Source organism: Mastigoproctus giganteus, chromosome 10 (assembly GCF_048544385.1).
Source record: "Mastigoproctus giganteus isolate SK-2022 chromosome 10, ASM4854438v1, whole genome shotgun sequence".
Taxonomy (NCBI): Eukaryota; Metazoa; Arthropoda; class Arachnida; order Uropygi; family Thelyphonidae; genus Mastigoproctus; species Mastigoproctus giganteus.
In genome coordinates, this window is record NC_143584.1 from 201,290,354 (window position 1) to 201,305,424 (window position 15,071).

General features: G+C 40.1%; 1 protein-coding gene across 4 annotated transcripts in view; it reads left to right on the plus strand.

The window, feature by feature from the left end:
* ClC-c (chloride channel protein 3) overlaps positions 1 to 15,071 on the plus strand; it is a 378,652-nt gene that overhangs the window by 28,551 nt on the left and 335,030 nt on the right. The gene's annotated exons all lie outside the window — the stretch shown is intronic.

The following is a 15,071-nucleotide window of genomic DNA, read 5'->3' on the forward strand; positions in this document are numbered from 1 at the left end:
AGTTTTTACTGTAGTCCAACTACATTTTGAAATTTGTTAGATCATGCAATCTAATTGCTATTTGTGAATAAGATTAGCAACTCAGTAATAAACAATGGATTACTCTGTTTCTGAGTTTCATGATTTTTACTTGAAATATTAAACTTGGGTTCACTAAACACATCTACTATTTTACAACTTTTAGATTGTTGTTTGTGAGTAGCATTGACACACCAACTTTCATCCAGTTATATTTGTCATAGGCTGCCTAAAAGAAAATTTGAATTTGAAAGTGTCTGCAATTCTGCCCAGACACGATAGGAGGGAGTATATGATGAGAGCCTTGTCGATCAATTCGGCCCTGGAAAGATTGTGCAAGGCTCAAGGGGTAGAATTTTTTTCAGCCTGGACTGTACATGTTAACAGGAGAGATTGCTTCTACAGGGATGGGATACACTTAAATAGAAAGGGTGCAAGAATATTTGCTGATGCTATCGAGGCAGTGTTAGGTGGGTCGGGAAACTGCTAGCTTGGGGGGAGACAAAGACCAATAGATTGACAGTAGCCACTGGCAGAGGTGAAAGAGATTCTTGCACTGCTTCTATTAGAATGAGCAGAAGCCTGAAAAACAAGATGCATGGTATTTCAGAGACTGCTGGGAGCCATTGCGGCACAAGTAAACACATGGGTTGTGTTAGGGTAGCTAAGAATAGAAACAGGTGCAGGTATACTTGCGTGTACACCAATGCTAGGAGTTTAAATAAATTTGATGAATTTGAGGTATTGCTCAAAACATCGAAGGCAGATATTGTTGGGATATCAGAGACGTGGTGTCACACAGATATAAGGGATGCGGAACTGCAATTTGGGGAGTACAACGTCTACAGAAAGGATAGGAAGGGGGGAGGTGTTATGCTATTAGTTAAGAAACACATAAAAACCAAGGAAGTGAAGCCACTCGACATCGCCGGACAGTGCAGTGTGGAGTCAGTTTGGTGTGACATAAACATTGGGAGATCAAAATTGAGAGTAGGAGTGTGCTATAGGCCTAATGACTCTGATGAGTATAATAAGGAACTGTACAGGGAAATAGAGTGGGCCAGTAAATCAGAGTGTCTTATAATGGGAGATTTTAATTTCCCAGATATTGACTGGATTTTGGGGGCTGGTTACTCACACGCTAGCAGGGCTTTTGTGGATTTATTGGATGATTGTTTTCTACATCAGCATGTTCGGGAGGCAACTAGAGGGAGTAATACTCTTGATTTGATTATCAGCAGTGATTCTTCATGCATTAAGAATCTGCAGATAAATGAACCACTAGGTGGCAGTGATCACAGTGTGCTGAAGTGGGATTTACTCAAAGAGGTAACTACCATTAGGGGTAAAGGGAAGGGTTATTGCTTCCGTAAAGGCGACTACGATGGACTGAGACAGTATTTAAATTCTATACAGTGGGACCAACTGATGATGTTACCAACAGCAAATTCAAAACGGGAAGCATTCAAAGAACTTATCTTGGAAGCTACTAGGCTTTACATACCAACTAAGAAATATTGTTCAAGGTTTAGGCCAAAATGGATGTCAGATGAACTAATGAGGCATATGGCAGAGAAGAAAAATGCATGGGATACATACAAATTAACACATGACACAGAAGCCTATGATAGATACAAGTTGATATGCAACCAAGTTACAAAGGAGGTTAGGAAGGCGAAGGCAGATTACGAGAAATCCTTGGCAAGGGATGCAAAGAAAAACAGCAAAGAGTTCTTTACTTATGTAAACTCTAGAAGGAAGGGGATGAATCAGATTGGTCCACTTGATATTGATGGGTCAAGTGTTGATGATCCTGCTCAGGTAGCTAACAAACTAAATGAATATTTTGCATCAACATTCACACATGAGGAGTTATTCAGCGAGGGGAATGCCAGAGGTGTATTCAACTCTAGCAGTAAGCTACAGAATCTTGAAATAACTGGGAGTGAAGTGGAGGAGAAACTGTTGAAGATAAACACAAGAAAGGCACCCGGGGCGGATGGGATCTATCCAGTTATATTAAAGGAGGCAGCAAAGGAAGTAAGCAAACCCTTAGCCATAATTATGAAAGCTTCCTTGGACTCAGGGGAGGTACCCATAGACTGGAAATGTGCAAATGTGACCCCAATTCACAAAGGAGGATCAAAGGCTGACACAAGTAATTATAGACCTGTGAGCTTAACTTCTGTTCCAGGAAAATTAATGGAGGCACTGGTTAAAGAAGCACTGCAGGATCATTTAGACAAGACTTCAGTTATAGCTCAGACACAGCATGGTTTTGTTAAGGGGAAGTCTTGCCTGACCAACTTGATTGGATACTATGATGCAGTCACAAAAGAACTGGATGCAGGGAATAACTTTGATATTATATACTTGGATCTTAGAAAGGCTTTTGATACTGTTGCACATGGAAGACTGCTACACAAATTGGAGCAGTGTGACATTGGAGGCAAATTGCTGCTATGGATAAAGGGGTGGTTGAGGGGGAGAAGACAGAGAGTGGTAATCAATGGACACTGCTCATCGTGGACTGATGTTATTAGTGGAGTCCCTCAGGGCTCAGTGTTGGGTCCATTATTGTTTTCTGTATTTATAAATGATATTGATGATGGTATATCGGGCTTAATGTCCAAGTTTGCAGACGATACAAAGGTTGGCAGGGTTGTCAAGGACACTACTGACACTGTGCTGCTGCAACAGGATCTGGAAAGGTTGAGCAGATGGGCTGAGAGGTGGCAAATGAAGTTTAACATTGACAAATGTAAAGTACTACACATGGGAAACAGCAACCCCAGAGCAATGTATCAACTCTGTGGTACAACACTGACAGTGGTAGAGAAAAAGGGACTTGGGGGTGGTTGTGCAGGCAGATATGAAGTTCTCTGAGCAGTGCAGACGGGCTGCAAGAGTAGCTCATGGAGTATTGTCAATGATATACAGGAATTTTTCCAGCAGGGATAAGGAGGTGATTATTCCATTGTATAAGGCGATGGTCAGGCCACACCTAGAGTACTGTATACAGGTCTGGAGGCCTCATTTCAAGAAGGATGTAGAGCTGCTGGAACGAGTACAGAGAAGGGCAACAAGATTAGTGAATGGAACAAAGGGGTGCTCTTACGAAGAAAGGCTTAAGTTTTGCAAATTACAGTGTCTGGAGACTAGGCACCAGCGAGGTGATCTGATAGAGGTGTATAAAGCCTTGAATGGTTTAAGCATGCTGAATGCTGATGGGATTCTTCCTCTAGCTCAGAAAAATCACCTGAGAGGGCATAAATTCAAATTGAGGAAAGACAGATGTAGGATAGACGTGCGGAAATTTGCCTTTAGCCAGCGGGTGGTTGGTTGGTGGAACAGACTTCCATCCCTTGTGGTGGAGGTTGATAGCCTAAATAAGTTTAAGGCTCAGCTGGACAGGTATTTTGAACGAACAGAGGGGTGAAGTGGAAGTGGTTTTTTTTTTTTTTTTTTTTTTTTTTGGCTGATGCTGCATAAGCTTGCTTTCTTGCATCAAATGCCTCTACTAATGCTAATGCTAAATTAAGTAATCCAGAATATTTTGGCCTTTTAGTATGCTACACAAAACCTTATCTGTAGATCCATCCAGTTTTTATCTAAACAGCAACATCTTTCAAGACCTGTCAGTAGAGGGTGACCCCAGGGCTCAGTTCTGGGGCCCCCCTTTTGAAACATTGTTTTATATACCTAGTTTTGTCAACAGTTTGACTACACCACTACTATCGCTTATGCTGAAGACCCGGTTTTTCAATTTCCTGGCAAGTCTCGCGTAGAGCTGTGATAATTTGGGCAAGTCATAACAAACTACGTATATCCCAATCAAGATGAAAATTATGATATTCCTTGGTAAACTTGACTATATAATACCACCAAATATCAAAATTGAAGGTAAACAAATTCCATTAATTCCACAGATAAATACTTAGGCATCCTCCTGGATTATCAACTAAAATTTATTTCACATATTAACAATCTTGTTATAAAGATTAAGAAATTTACAGCTGCTATTATAAGAATTACTTGTACTGATTGGGGGCCTGAACAGGAAAACATTGCTTGTTTATTATAATGTGGTATTCATTCGGATTGTTTCCTTTGTGTCTACAGCCTGGTTTTGCAGGGCTACTCTGCTAAAACTACAAACTAAACTGATCTCCCTACAGTGATGTGATTCTTGCTTCTTGCCATGCTTTGTGCCTGCAAAACAGTATCTACCACTGCTCTGCAGGTTCTAGCTGGAGTTTTACCTTTTGACCTCCATGTGATATGTATAGGCTTTTCCTACAGAATAGAGCATGCAGTTTCAACTGAAATTTTAGGCATTACCTGTGATGTAACAGTCGATATTAAATGAGAAAAGTGCCGCATCTGGAATTAACTACCTAATATCTGGCAAACCCTTTGGGATACTAGTGCTACAGGACATGTTACACACTTATTTATCTCAAGTCACATTTGCAACAAAGAAAAATGTAAACTGCTGTTTCTTTCCAAATGTAACTGCCACCTATCTCTTGACAGGAAACTGATTTATAAATTCTAAGTTATTCCAATTAGGTCATATCAATACTAATTTATGCTCTTGTGGTGAAGAAGAAACATGGTCTCATATGCTGTATTACCACAACAATTATTCTGATTCAAGAAATAGTTTACGGAATTTGGTGGCAGGTTATTCTGAAATTACGAATCAGTTTTTATCGAAAATGCTGCATACTTTCAAGTCCTACAGCAATTCTCTACTGAAGTTTTCAACAAAAGGATATTAATGCTTCCTGGTACTTCTGTAACACAAATTCAAACTCCGACTGCAAGTTCCTCTTCTGGACTTTAAAATCTCATCTACTTCACCATGTTATCATGATGCTTATATCTACTTACTTAACAATATGCCATGATGACTCTAATTTTGTGCCATAGTTTACTGGATGTTTCATGCCTAAGTACGACCATTTATTAAAATCAGTCTGCTGATGTTCAATATTAATACATAATGCTGATGTTCAATATTAATACTTAATGCTGATGTTCAATATTAATACATAATACTGAACTATCATGAGTTTTTCTCATCTAATGAGTCATGACTACTTGACACCTCACTAGAAAGGTCATCATTAACATTTTTTCATTTAACACTTATTCTGGCATATTTGTGCATACTTTTATTATGTAAACTGAAATGCTTCTTTACAATTACAAAACCAGAACATTTATTTATTTATTTTTTTGCTTTAAAAGCTGATCAGATAATTACACTAGAATTAAATGTTTTAGTTTCATACTACTACATTTCTTAGTTTTAATGTTTATAAGCATTGAAAAAATTCTCTCACATTCTGCATTAGAATGTGTTAATGTTAAAACCTTTTGAGCTAATTTATAAATGTTTGAAAACAAATTTTTTAGAAAAATCTTTCATATTAGAAATTTCATGTCACATTTCATCGATAGGAAAGTTTCATTTAGTTCTAAAGAAAACAGCAGGACTCTGAGCCAAGTTTACATATATCTTAAAAGTTTCACAGTTTTGAGATTCCTTTTTTTTTTTTTTTTTCCCTTTATCTATGTCAGCGTTTCCCAAACTTTTCATCTCACTGTATATATATTTACAGAACACTTATATATTTACGGAACACAAGTTTAGTGGGAGCCAAAGAAATGTTTGCCAATACAGGGTCATCAAAAAAGGTGTCCATGATTTCCCTTTTAATTATCTTTGGAAATATTTGATCAATTGCTATGATTGTAGCAGCAAATAGTGTGGTAACTCACTAAGTTTTATTTGACACCTCAACGATGACCATGGCTGTGGTATGAGTGCGTGCAGAATGACTCCTATGTGCACCACCTGTCAGTGTCAGATGGCAGTGCAACATAAAGCACTGTGTGTTGTTAAATGCTGAATTTAAGTCTGTCATAACAGTGCAACGTCAATACTGACATACGTCGGTATTGAAATTCAGCATACCACAACACACACTGCACTTTCTGTTGCACAGCCAACTTACTGAGGTGGTGCATGTAGGAGTCATTCTGCGCACACTCACGGCGCAGCAAAGGTCATTGTGAGGTGTCAAATAAAACGTAGTGAGTTACCACACTGTTTGTTAAAAGAAACACCTCTCCAACATACCTTCAGCAGACCTGGCAGACATCAACTAAAGGAGAAATTACCAGGAAATTTATACCCAACATACAAGTGGTTTACCCCAACTATCCTTTTTACCTCCTATATGCTTACTGGACATGGGGCAATAAGGGATAAACTACAAGGCTTTAGACTCACCGGCACCCCTCTGTGCTACTGTAGCCAGCGTGAAACGTGGGGACACTTAATGTACCACTGCTCCTGTACGAAGATCTTCGCTACCGACTTATTACACATATCCACCTATCACTGCAAGACCAGGAACATCTCGTCCTAATCGAAGAGGACATCTACAAAGCATTTACCCAGTTCACCCAGGACCTCTTCACAAGAAGACTAACATACCCACAGCCACAACTGCAACAATAACCAATCAATTGTGCATCCTGCATTACTGACTGAACCACTGGACTCTGGCAAACCACCAGTGAATAGCAAGCCTCTCCCTGCCTACAAATTGTTCCAGATCTCACACCTCAACAGAAAGAACCCCACGAACTTACATCATGGACAAGAGTCAACCCCATGCGTGTACATAAATCCTGGAGGAGACATCCCATGAATGACTATCCACAAATCCTGGATGGAACACCATCCCATGAAGGAAGACATACCAATCCCAGACAAGACTATTAATCCTGGACAGGACACCACCCCATGAAAGATTTCACATCAACCCTGGATGGGACATCAATCATGGACGGGACATCAGCCGAAGAACTACTATCCTAAAATCCTGGATGGGACACCATCCCATGATGACTTCTGCAGCTTGCTATACGCCTCTTGGCGATCTGAGCTGGGTGCCCTTGCCTGGCTCACTTTCACTCCTTTTCCCTGATGGTGGGGGGAGAACACGGCATCTACATCTCCTCTCCTCACCGCTGCCCCACAGGCCACTCCCGAGGATGCTTTCTCTATTATCCTCATATTTTTGACTTTTCCCCCCAGCCTTCAGTCTGTCTCCCCCACTCTACCTTTACACAAGCATACGTCCCACACAGTGGAAATTAGAAATATCCAAATTCAAATTGCTCATGACCCTTTCGGCCTAGCAAAATTCTAGCACAATTCTCCCTTTTTTTTTTTAGGCCCTAGCCACTGAAATCTCAAGAAATTAGGTGGCAGGGCCTGCCAGAGTACCATTTAAAATACTGGTGTACCTGGACTGCCTTCACGCGGCCAAGTGTGGGCAATGGTGGGTCCCAATAGGGGTCCAACAGCTAAATGACCAGATGAACAACGGTACATGACACTACACATGTACAAAATCCATACACTTTTAAACCCCTGGCATTGACAGTGTTCTGTTTCACACCCACAATGTATACTATGCGGAGATGGGGGGAACCCTTGTTGCCATTTGACCCTAAACACACTTTACTTTACTGTTTGTTGCTACGATCACAGCAATCGATCAAATATTTCTGAAGATAATTAAAAGGGAAATCACGGACATCTTTTTCTTTCGGTGACCCTATTTTATTACATACCACTCACTGTGTGAGCATCAGGAGCATCTTTATTTCCAACACATGTAAAGCTGAAATTCAAATAACTGTCATCATACTTTTGTTTTGGTCTTTTATTAGTTGGTCCCTGTTTTTTCACTTCCAATTTTTGGGAAACAAAAGGGCTGCAAATGTTCATCCTCACTTTCAAATGTGACAATATTGTGTTCGGTTTCATCAACCACAGTTCCACTACTAGAAGTACTTACTTCTCATTTTATAGTTCCTTCTTTCAACCACAAAATAATGGTCATTTATTTTGATAATAATATTTCGAAATACTGATAATTATCAAAAAAATATTTATGCAAGGAAGTGAGTTTAGTTATGCTTACTGGTTTTCTGCACTACTACAGAACTAATCTCGTAATTGCGAAGACAGTCCACACCGCACCACCAGCACTGTGTAAACTTGCAAGAATGTGTCAGCGGAAGGCTACTTAATTGCATATTAGATCACTACCTTGCTACTTTTTTGTAGATGTCATTACATCTACACATACTTCTCTATGCAAAGCCTGCCAAAAAAGTGTTCTGCGGTCTATTTGATTAGTCGATGCCAGTACAGTGTATTAATGCAGGATGCCAGTAAGACGAAAAACACAGGTGCCTCCTAGGCATGTAGCATTCCTATTAGTGTTAGTACAAAAAAAGTATAAAGCAGACTTGTCAGACCATGTGATTTTTTTCGACTGTCCAGTCTTGGCATTAGCTGACCACTTTAGTCGAATCTTTTAATAACTGGAAAAAAGAATGTTAAAAATTGAATGATACAAAAGTGGTGTATGCTACAAATATGCAAAATTTAATTATTTTATTTTATTAATTATTAATTAGGATTTTTCCTGGAACACAGTTTGGGAAACTCTGATCTATATCAACATTAAGACAAATTTTAGGATCTATATCCAACCTCTGAGAAAACAACTGAGTCAAGTGGCAGCCTGTTCTGCATTTCTTGACAACAAGTGAAGTAATAATGCTGAATAACTTTTCTTACATTCATAACTACATTAGGATTAATACCTTTTAAGTATTCCTCACACTCTGGATCAGTGTACTTTTCATCAAGGCGCCTCCGTAGCCAGATGGGCAGGAGCAGCAGCAGTGCGTAGTACATGCTTCTTGATAGACTGAGGTTCGAGCCTGCGACTACCAAATACGGAGGGCGCGGGAAAGGTCAGGGAATGACCACCGCATATCCTGGAGCAATATGGCCTTAGTTGCTAATGCTCCTAAAAACCAAATAACAAACAAACAACAAACTTTTCATCTGAAGTATGCTAAAATTGGTGGGATGAGACAAATTAATTTTCATTAACTAATATTTTAGTAAATGTGGTTTTAAGTAATTTGTTCCAATTATTTTGAAAATTTTCGCCTACTCTGCTTGAATGAAATGATTGAGTGATGATTTAACATTAACATTAGTAGAGGCATATGATGCAAGAAAGCAAGCTTATACAGCATCAGTCAAAAAAAACAAAAAAAAAAAACCTTCCCAATTCACCCATCTATTCGCTCCAAAAGTTTGTCTAGTTCTTCTTTGAATTTATTTAAGCTATCAACTTCTACAAGACAGATGGAAGTTTGTTCCAACAATCAATCACCTGCTAGCTAAAGACAAATTTCTGCACATCTCTTCTACAATTGTCTTTCATCAGTTTGAATTTATCCTCCCTCAGGTGTGCAATCTGAGCAAGAGGAAGAATCCCATCAGCACTGAACTTGCTCAAAACATTCAAGGCATTATACACTTCAGTCACATCACCTCGCAGGTGCCTAGTCTCCAGACACAGCAATTTGCAGAATTTAAGCCTTTCTTGGTAAGAGGAACCTTTTGTACCCCTCACCAATCTCGTTGCCCTTCTCTGTACTCGTTCCAGCAGCTCCACATGCTTCCTAAAATGAGGCATCCAGATCTGTGTGCAGTACTCAAGGTTTGGCCTGACCATTCCCTTATATAAAGGGATAATCACCTCCTTATGCCTGACAGAAAAATTCCTGTATATCATTGACAAGACCCCATGAGCTGTTCTGGCAACCTGTCTGAACTTCTCAGAAAACTTCATATCTGACTGCACAGTTATTCCCAACTCTTTTTCATCCTCCACTACCCTGACTGTAGTACCTACAGTTGATATATTACTCTAGGGTTACTGTTACCCATATAAAGTACTTTGCATTTGTCAATGTAATGCCACCTCTCAGCCCAACTTACCTAGATCCTGTTGCATTAGTATACTGTCATTAACAACCTTGCCAACCTTTGTATCATCTGCAAACTTGGACATTAACTCAGGGAAGTGGAAAGTGAAAAAGACCTGGGGGTAATTGTGCAGTCAAATATGAAGTTTGCTAAGCAGTGCAGATGGGCTGCCAGGGTAAGTCTTGGAGTCTTGTCAATGATATATAGGAATTTTGCTAGCAGGGACAGGGAGGTGATTATCCCATTACAAGGCAATGGTCAGGCCTCACCTAGAATACTGTGTACAGGTGTGGAGGCTTCATTTTAGGAAGGATGTAGAGTTGCTAGAAAGAGTACAAAGAAGGGCAACAAGCTTGGTGAGGGGGAACAAAGGGGTGCTCTTACCAAGAAAGGGCTAAGTTCTGCAAATTGGAGCACCTGGAGAGTAGGCACCTGTGAGGTGATCTGATTGAGATGTATTATAAGGCCTTGAATGGGATGAGCAAGCTGTATGCTGACGCCATTCTTCCTCTTGCTCAGTATTAAGAACTTGAGGGGGCATAGATTCAAATTGACAAAAGACAGTTCTAGAATAGATGTGCAGAGATTTGCCTTTAGTGGGTAGTTGATTGGTGGAGCAGCCTTTCATCTTTTGTGGTGGAAGTTGATAGCCTAAATAAATTTAAGGCTGAGCTGAACAGGCATTTGGAATGAATGGAGGGGTGAAATGGGAAAGTTTTTTTTTTTTTTTTTTTTGGCTGATGCTGCAAAAGCTTGCTTTCTTGAATTGCATGCCTCTATTAATGCGAATTAAGCCTGATATATCTTTATCAATACCATTGATAAATATATAGAAAACAACGATGGGTCCAACACTGAACCTTGTGGGACTCCAATAATAACATTAGTCTACGAAGGGAAGCATCCATTGATTACCACTCTGTCTTCTCCCACTCAACCTGAACGCCTCCGTAGCCAGGTGGGAAGGAGCAGCAGTGCGTAGCAGACGCTTCTTGATTAGACCGGGGTTCGAGCCCGTCACCACCAAATACGGAGGATGCGGAAAGGTCAGGGAATGACCACCGCATATTCCCCGGAGCAATATGGCCTAAGTTGCTAATGCTCCTAAAAACCAAATAACAACCACTCAACCGAACGTTTATCCATAACAGCAACTTACCGTCAATGCCAAATTGCTCCAATTTGTACAGTAGTTTTCCCTGTGCAACAGTATCAAAAGCCTTTCTAAGATCCAAATATATAATATCAAAATTATTCTTTGCATCCAGGTCCTTTGTGAGCACATCACAGTATCCAATCAAATTGGTCAGACAATTTTTCTCCTTAACAAACTCATGCTGTGTCTGAACTAAAATGTTGCAGTATTGTGTGCTCACATCTGGTGAGTATGGGCTTGGTACACCCAAGGTCCTGAGCTGGATATCATAATTTTTCTCTTTCTTGATGATTCCTTTCTACTTTTGACTCTCTCTCTCTCTCTCTCTCTGTCTCTCTCTCTGGGTAACTTGAATTTTTTTTTTTTTTTGCTGGTGGTGCATAAACTTCAGGCTTCCTTACACCATACGGCTAATAATAGGTGGTAAATGACTCTCTTCAACCGGTGCAATACCACCACTTTGCTTATTGGAGGTTTGAAGTGGGGGGAACCCATGTTTAGTCGCCAGAGCCAAGTTCCGATCAACCGTTCCCCATCTCTTCCATCATGCAGTATGATTGATGACTTTTGAGGTTATGATAATCATCGTGGCGAGATCCAATCTTCCTTACATTTCGAGGGTACAGCTCTAAAACAGTGTTCGCAGTCCTGCCACTAGTTAGTACACTGGACAGAGAACCTATTGGTAACTCTTTAGGAGGCTTCTGGATCAGCTAGTGTATAATCTTGCTACCTCTACTCTGTCAGATAGTGACTGGAGGGAGTCAGAGTAGTGTGTATGCGGGGGGCATTGTTGAGGCCACGTTATGTCAAGGATCTGGGTATATTCTTACCACATGTACACCATATCCAAAAATTTCATTACTTCATACAGCATGTCCCACCCACCTTTTCAGCCGACCGGGCTAGCCGAGTGGGTAAAGTACCTGCCCGGCAACCCAAAGGTCGCGGGTTCGATTCCCGCCTCGGGCTTGGATCAAAGTACTGCAAAAACCTTGGGAGGTGCAATATGGCCACAGAAGCCGATGCGCCAACAACTACCAAATCAAAAAAAAAAAAACCCACCTTTTCTTACTATTGAATACACCATGAATTGCCAAACTAATAGAGTAAACTTATCTGCAAAAAGATCTAAACTTCCCAAACACTGCCTAATTCATTTCACAAATATACGTGGTCTGAATTCTAATTTCAATTATGTCCATTTCCACTTGCAGTCTGCCAAACCCCATGTACTTTTTCTGAGAGAATCTCAGTTATCAGTTGATTCAACTACCGCTCATCTTAGTTGCCCAAATTGTTCGCTGTACAATTCCTTTTGCCTCAAAGGTGGTACTCTTGCATATGTCCGTTTCTACATTCCCTGTCAGAGACTTGGTAATTTGGAATCTCCTCTTCGATCTTCTCTGGCTTAAAATCTCTCTACTTCATTGTGTAAAATTCATCTGTTGTCTCTACCATTCTTTCAACTTCACTAATCACTTGGAGCTCTTTGACTTCCTCTCTTTGCAACTTGACTTTCTCCAGTCCAACTTTCCTAACAGTGAGGTAATTTTCCTTGGTGATTTTAATGTTCACAACTCCAGCTGGCTTCCGTTTTCTAGTCACACAGACCCAGCTGGTCGAGATGCTGAGGCTTTTGCAATTACTGCTTTATCTCATGGCTATTCCCAACCTCATATTGTTTGGCATTACAAGAATGCAAAATGGGATGACCTACGAGATTTCTTTTCCTTGGTCAGATTACTGTTTCAAAACTTCTGATGTCAATGTTTGCTCAGATCATGTCAGTGAAATTATTCTTGCAGGAATGGAATCCTTTATCCCACACTCCACTTTAAAATCTCGTCCTTTATCTGAACCTTGGTTTTCCTATAAATGTGCTAAGGCTGTTCAAGAGAAGAATGTTGCATATCATAATTGGCTTGTTTCTAATTCTTCAGTTTCATTTTCTGCCTACACCAAAACTAGCAACAATTGTAAAGCAGTCATTAATCAGTCCAAACTATATTTTGAACAGTCTAAGAGTAGAAAACTTGCTTCTTGGCCTAATGGTAGCCGAGCATCCTGGTCTCTTGCCAAAGCTATTGGCCGCAACTTTTGCCCATCTCTGCTCCCACCTCTGTCCAAACCAGATGGTTCTGTTGTCACTTCAGCCAAGGATAAAGCTGACTTGCTAGCATCCCATTTTTCCTCCAACTCCTGTATTAATGATCTTGGTAAAACACCTCCCACTATTCCCAACATCTTCCATTCAATGCCCCCTGTGGTCCTCCGTCAAAAGGATGCCAGAAGGATTTTGACGAATCTTGATGCCAAGAAAGCTCCAGATCCCGATGGTATTTCTCCACTTGTTCTCAAAACCTGTGCTCCTGAATTTACTCCTGTTCTTTGCTGCCTTTTTTCACTTTCTTATTCCAAAGGTGTTTTTCCTTCTGTTTCGAAATTTGCTCATATCCAGCCAGTTCCTAAAAAGGGTGACAAATCCCTCCCATCCAATTATCATACCATTGCAATTACTTCTACTCTTTCTAAAGTAATGGAGAAATCAATTAACCACCAACTTTTAAACTACCTAGAAACCTTCCATCTGATCAACGATTACCAGTATGGATTCCGTCAGTGTCGATCCACTAACGATATTCTGGCTTATGTTACCCATTTATGGACTAATTCAATGGAAAAGTTCGGTGAAACACAAGCAGTTGCTCTTGACATCTCTAAGGCTTTCGATCGTGTTTGTCATAAAGGTCTTCTAAACAAGCTTCCATCTTCATCATCATCATCAGCCATTTTCAATCCACTGCAGGATGAAGGCCTCTCCAGCAACCTTCCAGTTCCTTCTGTTTTGAGCACTGGCCATCCATTTACTACTCAAAAACTCATGAATTTCATCTATCCATCTCCGCCTTTGTCTTCCAGGTTTTCTTCTAGCTCCTCTTGGGTACCATTCTGTTATTTTCTTAGTCCATCTGTCATCATGTCTTCGAGCTATGTGTCCTGCCCAAGCCCATTTTAGTTCTTTAGTTTTGATAAGAATGTCCTTTACTTGAGTTTGCTGCCTAATCCATGTGTTTCTCTTTTTATCTAACAGTCTGATTCCCAATATAATTCGTTCCATTCTTCGCTGTGTAGTTCTTAGCTTCTCTTCCATTCTTTTGGTGAGTGCCCAAGTTTCACTTCCATAAGTCATGGTGGGGAGTATACATTGATTCCTTTCTTTACGTTTCAGACAAACTGGGATATTGCTCTTCAGTATGTGACTATATTTCCTGAATGCTATCCATCCAAAATTTATTCTTCTCTTGACTTCCAGCCATTTATCATTATTACAGCTAATAACTTGTCCCAGATAAGTATATGACTCCACCTTTTCAATTACTGCTCCTTCAATCATTATTTCCCTTTCCGTGGCATACTTGTTCATCATTACTTTTGTTTTAGCCATATTCATCTTTAGTCCAAAATCCTTACTAACTGTGCATAACTGATTAAGATTTTCCTCTAATTCTTTGGGATCGTGGCTTATGACCACAATGTCATCTGCAAATCGTAAATGGTTTAGGTACTCTCCGTTCACATTGACTCCTTTCTGCGACCAGTCTAATCTTCTGAAAGCTTCCTCAAGGGCAGCAGTAAACAGCTTCGGAGATATTGTGTCTCCTTGTCGAACTCCTTTCTCGATTTTAAATTTGCTACTGTCTTTGTCTAGTCTAATAAAGGATGTAGCACTCTCTCATATATTTTCTTCAAAATCATAATATATGGAGTATCTATGCCTTGTCTTTCCAGTGCCCGAAACATTGCCTTATGCTGTATGGAGTCAAATGCCTTTTCATAATCCACAAATGCCAGGCATAATGGTGTTTTATATTCATTTGCTTTCTCCATTAGCTGTGATATTACGTGAAGGTGATCCATAGTTGAGAATCCTGTCCTAAAGCCAGCTTGCTCTTTCGGTTGATTCTCATCAAGTATTCTTTCTAATCTGTTAGTAATGACCCTTGTGAA